Genomic DNA, 12,964 nt, shown 5'->3' on the forward strand with positions numbered 1-12,964 from the left:
AGGGAAACACTGTGCAGGTCTTGAGTTAGTCTCTCCATGTCTTTCTCGCCTCCTAATTGTCCAGAGTGAATACTGAAAACCTCCTCTGGGGCCTAAGACTATTGTGTCTTCCCTTTCTTCTTTCCCTTCTTGCAGGGTCAGGACCCTTTAGGGACAGTTTTCAGGGCCATATTATTTTATATAGTTTGTCTGCTCGTTCAGTTGTCTTATAAGACTAGAGCAGTGAACTTGGCCTCCATTATTCCATTCAATCCATGTGGACACAAATGGGTGTCTATAACATTGGAGAGGGAAGAGTTAGATTGTCATGTAGACTCTCTAAAGACGTGATACATAAAGGCTTATGGACGTGGCTGTGCACTGTAAGATGTTTGGTAGCATCTGCAGCCTCTGCTATTGGGTCTCCAGTATGCTGATCTCCATTGTGGCAATCAGGCATGTCTCTGGATACTGTCAAAGGTTTCCTGGTGGACAAAATTATCCCTTCCTGGGAACTGCCAGCTATTCTAAGCAAATTAGTGCATGAGGAATAAGTGATGCTGTAACTTCTAGGCATCATGACTCATAGACATTTTGTCTACTGGTTCTTTCTGCTTAAGCCTGTAAAAGGACCATACATTTTAAAATATTTCAATCTGGAGAATTCTTTGCCTTCCTTCTTTTGCTTCTTGCTTTATATATTATAGAAGAAAGAGGGAAAGAGGAATCATAAAGCAATTGTAAAATATTAGCAAATTGGGGGATTGGTGAAAGATATATGAGATATTTGCACTATTCTTCAGTTTTCTTTAAGTCTGAAATTACTTTTTAAAAAACACTTCATGAGAACGAAGAAAGCCAGAAGAAGAGATGTGTCTCCCTTTAGGAAAAGACAGCACCCTCAACCCAGATTAGGAAACCAGAGACCAGCTAGCCTGACACTGAAGGTTGCTCTTGAGACTTTGAATCAAGTCACGTGTTCAGAATACTTGGATTTCACTTTGATTTTGCTTATCAGGATCAGAAGAATAATACTCACTTAATTTATCTCTGCTTTGACTCTCTTGACAATAAAGGAAAGACTGAAGTTGCAAGGATCAAAAGAAAGTATTGTGTAATGAATTATTCAGTGAATTGCAGTGGCAGTCATTTATGGTCCCAGTCAGGAAGCATCAGTACCTACTGTGAGTCATGCCTACCTACTATGAGTCATGCCTTGTGCTACTGTCTTTACAAATATTATTTCATCTAAATTGCAGTCTTTGATATTTAAATATATTACAGTATTTAACATGACTAACCCGGGGCCAGTGAATAGTTTTCATTTAAACATCACATGGGAAAGTGGCAAATCTGAGATCTGAACTCAGCTGTTTGAAATTCAAGACAGCTCATTTTCCTCCCATACAGTTCTGAGCTACAATGGTCCTTTACTCAGCCACATAAGCTGGAGTGAGTTTGGTTATAGGCATTTTGGAGCAGACTTGTTTCAAAGTTGCACTGGATTCTTTGTCATGGCTAGAAGAGAATAGAAGGAGGATTGAAACTCCAATTTCACGTTTTTTGCTTTTTCATGCATATTGGCCTAACAGGGAAAGGATACATACTAAAACATATTCTTGATATTTCTAAGACATTATGCTTATTCATTATTCACTATATATAGTACTATTTCCCATAAGGACATTTTCATATAGTACCATGCCAGTTTTAAACAAACACCATAGAGGAGTTTTCTTCCTTGCTTGTTTCTTCCATTCCTGCTAAAATCTCCCAAAAGTGAGCCACAAAACTCTTAAGTTTCTAATATGGATCCTTTTAAGATTTTGTATCTGCATCAATTACATGTTAACAAGACAACAACCAAAGCTTCCATTCCACTTGAACTCTTTCTGAAAGGCAAGAGGAAATGGTTTTGTGTGTATGCTTTTCAACTGTAAAAACACATATCTATATGGTAAACAAACACAAAAATAGCCCAGAAAGGAGCACCCATTCCATGGGAGATGATATTTATATGGCCAGTTAGCATGGCAGGAGGTACTCAAAATGGCTTGTGGCCAAGAAAATGCAAATCAAGTCACAGTCACAAACTCATTCACTTGGCAAATGTTTAAAAATATGAAAATGCTGGTCATTGTAAAGGGTATGCATCTCTAAGGTAGCAGCGCTCCAGACTATAGATGTCTTTGGGAAACAATTGATCATTATTGTATATCTCAGCGATTCCATATATATATTTACAATATATATTATATATCCCAGAAAATCCATATACATATATATATACACATATACATATATATTGTTGTTCTGTAAGAATAAATTTTGAGCCACTTAGGTAACTTAACATTTTTCTAGAGGGCATGTATGAAACCAATGAAACAAATGTCAGTAGTGTATTTTATTTAACTGTGTTATCAACATAACATTATTGAGATATTTCACAAATAAACCTATTGTGTAGTTTCCATTTTTTTGTATATCTCAAATTGAACACAAATTTTTCTTGTTAGATCTGCATTTGGATTTCATATAATTTACAGTTGGAAAATGTATAATCATACACCCAGCCAACTCCAAAAATATTGATCTGCTGTCATCCTTTTCACTAGGCTGTGGGATTCCAGTGTTTACCACAGACCAGTTAAAATTCATTAATTGATAATTGGAATTAAACATTGACGGGAGAGATTCAGAAGGGGGCATTAGCTTCGACTTTAAAAACAAGTGAGTAGGGCCTTTAATGTCTGTAAGAGAAACAGAAGAGGCTTTGAGTGACACAAGGACACATAAGTCGAGGCTGTTGTCCATTTGAGGTTCAGTACAAACCAAGGCTGTTTGGATCACATCTCTAAAAGAATAGAGAGGAAGCTTGGCCAGTTACTTGCTTCCCAGAATTCTCATCATGTGGATTTGCTGCAGCTAAATGCACTCAGCCCTTATTTACTTGAAATATGTCTGCATTAAAACTATGCTGTCAACCTTTGAGCTATTCTTTCCTTTCCTGGGTCAGCATCTAGCCAGATCTCTGCTTGTTGGTATGATGGGGGAGAGAGGGGAATGGAGAGGAAGCTGTATCTCATTTAGTTGCTTAGTTCTTAGGTTTCTCATAAGCAGAAAGATCAATATTAATTTATTAGAATCCAGAGTTAAATTACTTTTAGCCAAAGGCTATTTTAAAACATGGGCAAGGAGTAGGGTAATTTGATTTAAAAATAAGTCATAAAAATAGTCAGTACAAAATTAGAGTACGTTTCTGAGTGCAAAAATAAGTAACGTTTAGAAATAGTTTCATGAAAAGAGCAGCGTGATAGATATATTGTCATAATCACTCACCAGGGTCTAAAGTGTCCTTTTCCTCCTAAACTGAAGGAGAGATGTAATGGTTTTAAAAAGTTGTGAAATTCATATAGATTATATTTATCCTTAGTGTCCTTGGCCACTCTTTCATTTGTGTGCCAAATACCTGAGAAATGCAAACTTAAAAGGAAGAGGGCTCATGTATCCCAGAAGTTTTAGTCACAGTCACCTGTCTCCATGGTGGTGATGAGCGCACCCAATGACAGTCTGTCAACTCATGGTGGTTAAGTAGAGATAGGGAGACTGCAGGGCAAGATTTAACTTTTCTGTGAAACCCTCCCAAGTGACCAACTTCTTCTGAATAGGCCCACCCTTTAATGCAATCACTTACCAACAACACCATAAAAGTACGGATCTATCTGTGGATGAATTCAGTGGCCAAGTTAAAGCTCTCATGAGCCAGTCACCTTTTGCATACTTCAACACACGAGCCTCTTGGGACCTGTGTGCTTCACATCAAATCAAAGCACTCCACCTCTGGTCCCCAGAGGCTTATAGCCATTCCATAATCCAAGATGCACCCTGTCAAATGCTGGGAAGATCCTTACTCTTAACAGTTTCAACACTGTTCAAATGTTTAGCCTGAAGTTTCCTCTGAGACTTGATGTAACCATTACCGGTGAGGCCCTGTGAACATAATTTAAAAAATGCATTCTTACAATATACAATGACCCAGGAAACATTCCTAGTTAGGAAATGAGATATTTGGAGGCTAGAGATAAGTAAAATCAAAGCCTGACAGGTCAAATATCAAGTCTGTCGCTTGTTCAGGGTAGAAGGCTGTAAAGTTAAAGAACTCAGCAGCCCTGCCCTGTGCTCCTGCCAGTACAGGCCCCACAGCCTGTCCCTTGGGCTTGTGCCACTCACTACCACAGCTCGTCCTGGAAGATATCCTTGTTTACTAGAGACATTCATCATGTTCTTAGGGTGTCCCTTGTATCTTTGGATTTACTACCATGGCCTCATGCATTTCCTTTTCTGAGGCTGCCCATAGGGAGTCCAATCCTGCTACACACTTCCTGCACTCCAGAAGGCTCTATGATTCTACAATTTTTCTTTTTATTTGCCTGCCAAACCAATAAAGCATGGTGATACTGGAGTTGCCCTCCTGCTCAAGAATCAGCCAGGTCGCTTGGACTATGATGGCTGTTGCTTTTGAATCTTGGTAAAACTGTTCACTGCTTAGACTGGTGCAAATAGGGTGTCCTGGAATTGTTCCCTTCTCAAGGGAAAGTCTGTAGGATGAATTGACATTTTGTACCAGTGACCAGGACAAAGTATTTGGTTTCTTCTTAATGGCTAATCTCAAGCAACTACAATTTCTTTGGTCCCAACACTGAACACACATCTTTTCTGGGCAATGTACAAGTATTTCAAATCTATCCACTCTGCTCTTGCTCCCAATTTTCACTGTGGCCCTTCCTAGTAAATCATAGCCTTGCAACAGCATTGATGCTAAGTAGCTACAAAAGATGCCTTCCCCTGGATTAGTTAGTGCACTGCCTTTAAACTCTGCATCCCAGCAGAAAGGATATATGATAGGTAGGATTTTAGTTGGGGGGAGTGGTAAGGGAGAACAGGGGTGGGGGGAGAAGGGAACTGGGATTGTCATATATAACAATCTTGTTTCTAATTCAAGTAAAAAAATATCTGAGAAAAAAATTCGGCCTCCCATAGAGTCTCAAGGCACAAACAAAGATGCAGACATATTCTTTGCCAGAAGATAATCTGGAAGCCTCTAACCCAAATCCACCTTAGTCCTCAGGCTGTGACCTTATGAGCTCAACATTGACTGAAATTTTCTCAGCTCTCTGAGACAATTTTCTGATTTTCCACTAAACTTTTCTTAGAGCATTCTAGAACCCCTCCAGCCTTTACCTCCACATGTTTTCAAGTTCTTTCTGAAAACCAGTCCCCAGTTTTTCCAATCCAAATAGTCAAATAAAGGTGTTAGCAACAACACCATTTCCTGGTACAAGTTTTCTCTATCAAATACCAGGCACAAGAACATCAGATTTCCCTGGCTTTGCATTGTTCATCACCCCATTGAATTGTTGAGGAATGGATTTATGACACACCTAAGGGAATATCAAATGAACATTAGGTCTTGAAAGATTAGTATGAATCTTTCAGAATTTACTAGAGGATCTCTCTCTCTCTCTCTCTCTCTCTCTCTCTCTCTCTCTCACTCTCACTCTCTCTCTCGCTCTCTCTCTCTCTCTCCATCCCTCCCTATGTGCCCGTGTGTGCCTGTGTGTGTGCCCATGTGTGTGGGTGTGGGGGGGAACACCTTCACCAACATACCCAGAAGTGTGAAATTGGTGGTGAAGATTATCGGTCATAACCTTTCTGCTCTGACCAGGCCCCAGAGTCCATAAATGGTAAAAAATAAAATAAAATAAAATATATGTGAGCTAGATTCTGAGAAAGTTTCTACTATTTTTACCAGCCTCCATGGAAAGAGAAATGGAGACATTATCTGCTAGCACTTAAAATTATGATGTATTGCTGCTTGGTGTGGTGGGTAGGTTAGTCTTGTAAAGTTATGATTGTGCCAATATGAAAAAGCTCATAAAACTTCTCAGGTGTCTGCCAGTTTTTCATTTAGTGTATATCTATCATGATTATTATATATTTATCTCTTTCTGTTTTTTTTTTGAGACAGGGTTTCTCTGAGTAGTCCTAGCTGTCCTGGAACTCGCTCTGTAGACCAGGCTGACCTCAAACTCAGAGATCTGCCTGTTTCTGTCTCCTAAGTGCTGGGATTAAAGGCACCAGCCACCACCACTTCTTTTTTCTATTTTATTTAAATTAGAAACAAGCTTCTTTTACATGTGAATCTCAGTTCCCTCCTCTCTGCCCTCTCCAACCTCCTATTCCTCCCCCCCCCCCCCGTTCTTCTCCCCAGGGAGGGTAAGGCCTTCCATGGGGGATCTTCAAAGTCTGACATATCATTTAGATCAGGGCCTAGACCCTCCCCAGTGTGTCTAGGCTGAGATAGTATCCCTCTATATGGAGAGGGCTCCCAAAGTTTATTTGTGTATTGGGGGTAAATACTGATCTACTACCAGTGGCCCCATAGATTGTCCAGACCTCCAAACTGACTTCCTCCTTTAGGGGGTCTGGAACAGTCCTATGCTGATTTCCCAGCTATCGTCTGGAGTCCATGAGCTCCCCCTTGTTCAGGTCAGCTGTTTCTGTGGGTTTCTCCAGCCTGGTCTTGACCTCTTTTCTCATCGCTTCTCCCTCTCTGCAACTGGAATCCAGAGTTCAGCTCAGTGTTTAGCTGTTGGTGGCTGTGTCTGCTTCTATCAGCTACTGGATAAGGGCTCTAGGATGGCATATAAGGTAGTCATCAATCTCATTATCAGAGAAGGGCATTTAAGGTAGCCTCTTCACTATTACTTAGATTGTTAGTTGGGGTCAACCTTGAAGATCTCTGGACATGTCCCTAGTGCCAGAATTCTCTTTAAACCTATAATGGTTTCCTCTATGATGGTACCTCTTTTCTTGCTCTCCTCTATTCTTTCACTGACTCAATCTTCCTGCTCCCTCCTCCCTTCTCTTTCTTCTATCTCCCTCTCCCTTCCCCCATGCTCCCCATAGCTTAGGAGATTTTGTCCCTTTCCCCTTCTCTGGGGGACCATGCATGTCTCTCTTAGGGTCCTTCTTGTTTCCTAGTTTCTTTGGCATTGTGGATTGTAGGCTGCTTCTTCTTTGCTCTAGATCTAAAATCCATATATGAGTGAGTATGTACCATTTTTGGTCTTTTTGTGACTGGGTTACCTCACTCAGGATGGTTTCTTCTAGTTCCATCCATTTGCCTTCGAATTTCAAGATCCCATTCTTTTTTTCTGCTGAGTAGTACTCCATTGTGTAAATGTACCACATTTTCTCCATCCATTCTTCAGTTAAGAGGCATCTAGGTAGCTTCCAGTTTCTGACTGTTACAAATAATGCTGCTATGAACATGATTGAACATATGTCCTTGTTGTATGAATGTTCATCTTTTGGGTATATGCCTAAGAATGGAATTGCTGCATCTTGTGGTAGATTGATTCCCATTTTCCTGAGGAACCACCATACTGATTTCCTAAGTGGCTGTACAAGTTTGCACTCCCACCAGCAGTGGAGGAGTGTTCCTCTTTCTCCACATCCTCTCCAGCATAAACTGTCATGGGTGTTTTTGATTTTAGCCATTCTGACAGGAGTAAGATGGTATCTCAGAGTTGTTTTGATTTGCATTTCCCTGATGACTAAGGATGTTAAACACTTTCTTATGTGTCTTTCAGCCATTTTACATTCCTCTATTGAGAATTGTCTATTTAGTTCTGTATCCCACTTTTTAATTGGATTTGTTGGTGTTTTGGAGACTAGCTTCTTGAGTTCTTTGTATGTTTTGGAAATCAGCCCTCTGTCAGATGTGTGGTTGGTGAATATCTTTTCCCATTCTGTGGGCTGCCGTTTTGTCTTGATGACTGTGCCCTTTGCCTTACTGAAGCTTCTCAGTTTCAGGAGGTCCCATTTATTAATTGTCAATCTCAGTGTCTGTTCTACTAATGTTATGTTCAGGAAGCGGTCTCCTGTACCAATTCATTTTGACAAAATCTAGCACCCTTTCATGATAAAGGTCTTGGAGAGATCAATGATAACAGAAACATACCTAAACATAATAAAAGCAATATACAGCAAGCCAACAGCCAACATCAAACTAAATGGAAACTCTACTCGATTCCTCTAAAATCAGGGACAAGACAAGGCTGTCCGCTCTCTCCATATCTCTACAATATTGTCCTTGAAGTTCTAGCTAGAGCAATAAGAAATCAACAGGAGAACAAGGGGATACAAATTGGAAATGAAGAAGTCAAACTTTCACTATTTGCAGATGATATGATAGTTTACATAAGTGACCCAAAAAACTCTACCAAGGAACTCCTACAGCTGATAAACACCTTCAGCAAAGTGGCAGGATACAAGATTTACTCCAAAAATCAGTAGCCCTACTATATACAGATGATAAATGCACTGAGAAAGAAATCATAGGAACATCACCCTTTACAATTGCCACAAACAACATAAAATACCTTGTTGAATGATAACCAAAAAAGTGAAAGACCTGTATCATTAAGAATTTTGAGTCTTTAAGGAAAAAATTAAAGAAGATACCAGAAAATGGAAGGATCTTCCATGTTCTTGGATAGGTAGGATCAACATAGTAAAATAACAATCTTTCTGAAAGCAATCTACAGATTCAATGCAAGCCCCATCAAAATTCCAGCACAATTCTTCACAGACCTTGAAAGAACAATTCTCAACTTTATATGGAGAAACAAAAGACCCAAGATAGCCAAAACAACCCTGTACAATAAAGGAACTTCTGGAGGCGTCACCATCCCTGACTTCAAGCTCTGTTATAGAGCTATAGTCCTGAAAACAGCTTGGTATTGGCACAAAAGTAGACAGGTAGACCAATGGAATCAAATTGAAAACCCTGATATTAGCCCACACACCTAGAAATACCTGATTGTTAACAAACAATCTAAATTTATACAATGGAATAAAGAGAACATCTTCAACAAATCGTGCTGGCATAACTGGATTCTGGAATGTAGAAGACTGCAGATAGATCCATATCTATCCCCATGCACAAAACTTAAGTCCAAATGGGTCAAAAACTTCAACATAAATCCATCCACACTGAAACTCTTTATCACTTCTTAAAAGTGAGTTACTTCATTAAGGGAGAAGTATTTTCTAGTGTGAGTTATTCACTCGTGATATGGTCTTTATTGGTACATGGTATAGTTTCTAACTATATGCCTGTGTGCTAAATGGTTAGATGGAAATATTGACTTGATAAAGAAAATTGAAGACGAATTCTGCCCCTTATTTTCTTGATAATATTTTGAATAAAGCATAATATACATATACTTTTGGGAGACATCATGCCTATAAAATACTCATAAATTTACCAAGTTCATATGCATTTTCAAAGAAAGGCTCCTCTGTGACAGTAAATAGTGTCACAGGGACCATGACACATCTGTTTGCTGTCTCATTTTATCAACACAAAACTTAACACCACAATGGAGCCACCATCTCAGAAGTGTCTTGAACTGTACCATTTAAATTTCTTCTGAAATCTGATGTGTGCTTGTGATAATATTTGAAAAGAATGGTTATTTATAATGGAATAAAGTTGAATATCTTAAGATTGGCAACAAAAAAAGTCATTGAAGCAGGCATAATACTTTCCCAGCAAACAAATAGCCATGTAAATTCAGCCTCCAAACATACCCAGTGTCCGACACTATTTGGTCTTGAATCTTGCTTCTCCATATCCTTTTACTGTTAACCTTGAACCATGCAGTACTGCCTGTAAAACTGTTGCTGATGTCACTGGCAGGGCCCAGCAAACTCATCCCTCTTTGGAGGCCTGGCTTAAAAATGAGAGTTTGGAGTTACAAATGCCTTTTAAAATTGCCAGCCTTCAACTGTTCAAGTCAGACAGCTAAGTAGGCTCTCTATTGCATACATCCTAATTAGCACTGGGCTTACCCCTCTGTTCCAGTATTACTTGGCTGTTTTTAACTCTGTTTACCTCACATGATTGGAACCTCCCCAGGAGCAGAAACTGGGCATTCTCTGTCCCTTCTCCCTGCATCTAGGGCAATACTGAGAAGACCATAGCTGTCAGCCAAGAGTTATGTGAACAATAAGTGTAATAGAAAGAGCATAGGTTCATATTAAAGAATGGATGGAATGAGCTTTATTTGGGGTGAGTTCCTTCCCTGTTCTGAGCTTTGTTTTCCCAAAAGTGGGTGGAAGTTTCCAGTTCAGATGGGGTGGAAGACTGACATTTTGTGATCTATGAAAAGTGTATCATACTCTGATTTTAGTCCATGTCACCCAGCAAGCTTTTGTGTGTCCACCCAAACCTGTGATGATGGTGAACAACCATGATGAAGTTAAAGAGGCCTTTCTTCCCAGGAGATCAAGAGTCCTGTATTGTTACATTTTTCTAAATCATCCCAGGCTTTTCAGACTTAAACTAGACAGATAATTAGTGAATACTGATTGCTTACTAACCCCTTTTATCTTGCCGGTGGGAAAGTGAGTTTGTCATTTTTCCTCAATACTTAAGGCTCACCAGCAGCAGTTTTACTAACCTTTTTTTTTTTCTACAGATTTTCTAGTAGTCAGAAGCATTTCAGAATCATGGAAGTGATGATGTTACAACAACCCAATAGGAATCCAGGGAGCCTCACATATCACAATCAAATACCTATTCTTTGTGAGGACTAGTGGCCAACCAAAGCCAACCATAGGACATGTGAACTCAGGTTTTTTTTTTTTTTCCAGGCATTTAAAAGTCTGTTCAATGGGACTTTGCTTGTTGCTAGAAGTTGTGGTGATATTTTGTTTGTGTTCTAACAAATAAAACTTGCCTGAAGATTAGAGTGTGGAGCTAGTCACTAGTTAGCCATAGAAGCCAGGCAGTAATGGCACATACCTTTAATCCCAGCACCAGGGAGGCAGAGTCAGGTGGATTCTGTGAGTTCAAGGCCACCCTGGGCTACATGAGATTGATTCAGTCTAAAAGAGAAACAGCCAGGCAGTGGTGGCTCCCACCTTCAATCCCAGTACTTGGGAGTCACATGCCTTTAATCACAGCACTAGGAGATAGGAGTGGTAGGGCTGGGCACGGAGAGGAATATAAGGTAGGAAGAGACAGCAGCTCACTGAATTCTGTCCTTGGAGGATTTGTAGGGACAGGATCATCCCTTTGTCTGAGGATTCAATAGTGGTAAGAACTAGTGGCTAGTTGCTCTTCTTCTCAACTCTTCAGGCAAGCTTTATTTGTTAAAGCACAAACAAAATATCACCACAAGAAATGAGGCTATTAGAAGCCTAACAGACTTGTTAGATTAGCAAACCTGTGAAGAAATATTCTTCAACCTATCATAACCAAGAGAGGGAAAGAAAGCAGGGCCTTGAAGAGGTTCCTTGGGTGTCATCTCGTCGTTGTTTATTTTACAGGATAACAAAATCTCAGCACCTGGATCATTACCCCCATCAGCAGTGGTAGAAAAATGTATGATTGGTGCTGTGAAAATGAGTCCCTTCATTCAGTACACAGCACTTGTTCAGTGGTAGGAAGGCATGCATGCCGAAACACTCAGGCTGTTGTGTTTGCTTTGCTGTTGTTCTGTTTTGTGTTTTGGCAACTTGATACAAGCTGGAGTTATCTGAGAAGAGGGAAAAACAATTGAGATTAGTCCGTTTGTGGCAGCAATTGAGACAAGTCCGTGGGCATTTTCTTGATTAGTGATTGATGTCAGAGGGCCCAGCCCATTGTGAGTGGCACTACCCCTAGGCAAGTGGTCCTGGGGTCTGAAAACAAAGAGAAACCTAAACAAACTACAGGAGCAAACTAGTAACCAGCACCCCCCCCCCACCCCGCTGCAATGCATCAGGTCCTGCCCTGACTTCCTTTCATGATGGACTGTGGTGTAAAAGTGTAAGCCAAATAACCCCTTTCTTCACTATGTTGCTTTTGGTCATGGTGGTTTTTTTCACAGCTATAGAAAAATCCAAGGCATAGGCACAGACAGCTTACAGATTCAGGTTAAATTCAGGAAGGAACTGTTCTAATTAGTAGGCATTGGTCTAAATGTTTGTAAATTAAGCACCACTGAGAATGTCCATCGGTCAGCCATCTGCTCCCTTTTCTTTTAGAATAGAATTTGATTGGCTTCCTTGTTTGGTTGGCTGGTTAGTTGGTTTGTTGTAGTAGTTATTGTTTGTTTGTAATTAAGTGTTTAGGTTCTTGCTTTGAATGAAACACTATGTCTAGACTCTGGCCTTTCAGATGTGTGAAGACCTACTGGGCTCCCTTAAAGTCTAGGCATTTTGTTCTAACTACAGCAAAGATCTTTTCAACTTGCACTGAGTGTTGAACCTTGCCAAGCCTGATTCCAGAACACTCTTCTTCTCACCACAATGGGGGTTTCCCTTATCATCAAAATCTCTGTCTCCCAACGACTTCCAGCTCCCTCCTCTGCTTTGAGTTCTAGACCCATTAAATACTTTCATGACAAAAGCGCAGAGGTGCTGTCTCAGTGAAGATACCACCATCATTCAGTTTTGTGGCTTGTCCACCCCTTCATTCTCTGTGTCTAGTCCAGCACTGAGCCTGGCTGATTCTGTCCATTGAGTATTTTATTTCATGGTCCTCTCTTTTTTTACAGCTTCTATTCTGGTCTGAGTCCTTTCTTTTGCACAGTCACTACTCTAGTCTGAGATCACAATTTCTACAGAGATCACTGCAGTAAGTTGCTCATTCACGTCCTTTCTCCCCTTCTCGTTCCTCTTCTATACTCCTAGGTCACCCCCTTCCTATAAGGCCACTTACCAACTTCCCCTTTCTTTTAGGAAAAGTATGGAATCATTGTGGCCTCAGAACTGGCTGAATCCCTACCACAGAGCTTGGAATAATCTTAACCTGACTTCTTTATTAACTTCTGATGGCCTTTTAGACCTCGCTACCATGTCACAGTACAGTGTGCTGTCCTTCCTGGCTGTCTGTGTAACTGGCAGCTTACATCTGCAGTACATTGTC

This window comes from Cricetulus griseus (assembly GCF_003668045.3).
Source record: "Cricetulus griseus strain 17A/GY chromosome 1 unlocalized genomic scaffold, alternate assembly CriGri-PICRH-1.0 chr1_0, whole genome shotgun sequence".
In the NCBI taxonomy this organism is placed as follows: Eukaryota; Metazoa; Chordata; class Mammalia; order Rodentia; family Cricetidae; genus Cricetulus; species Cricetulus griseus.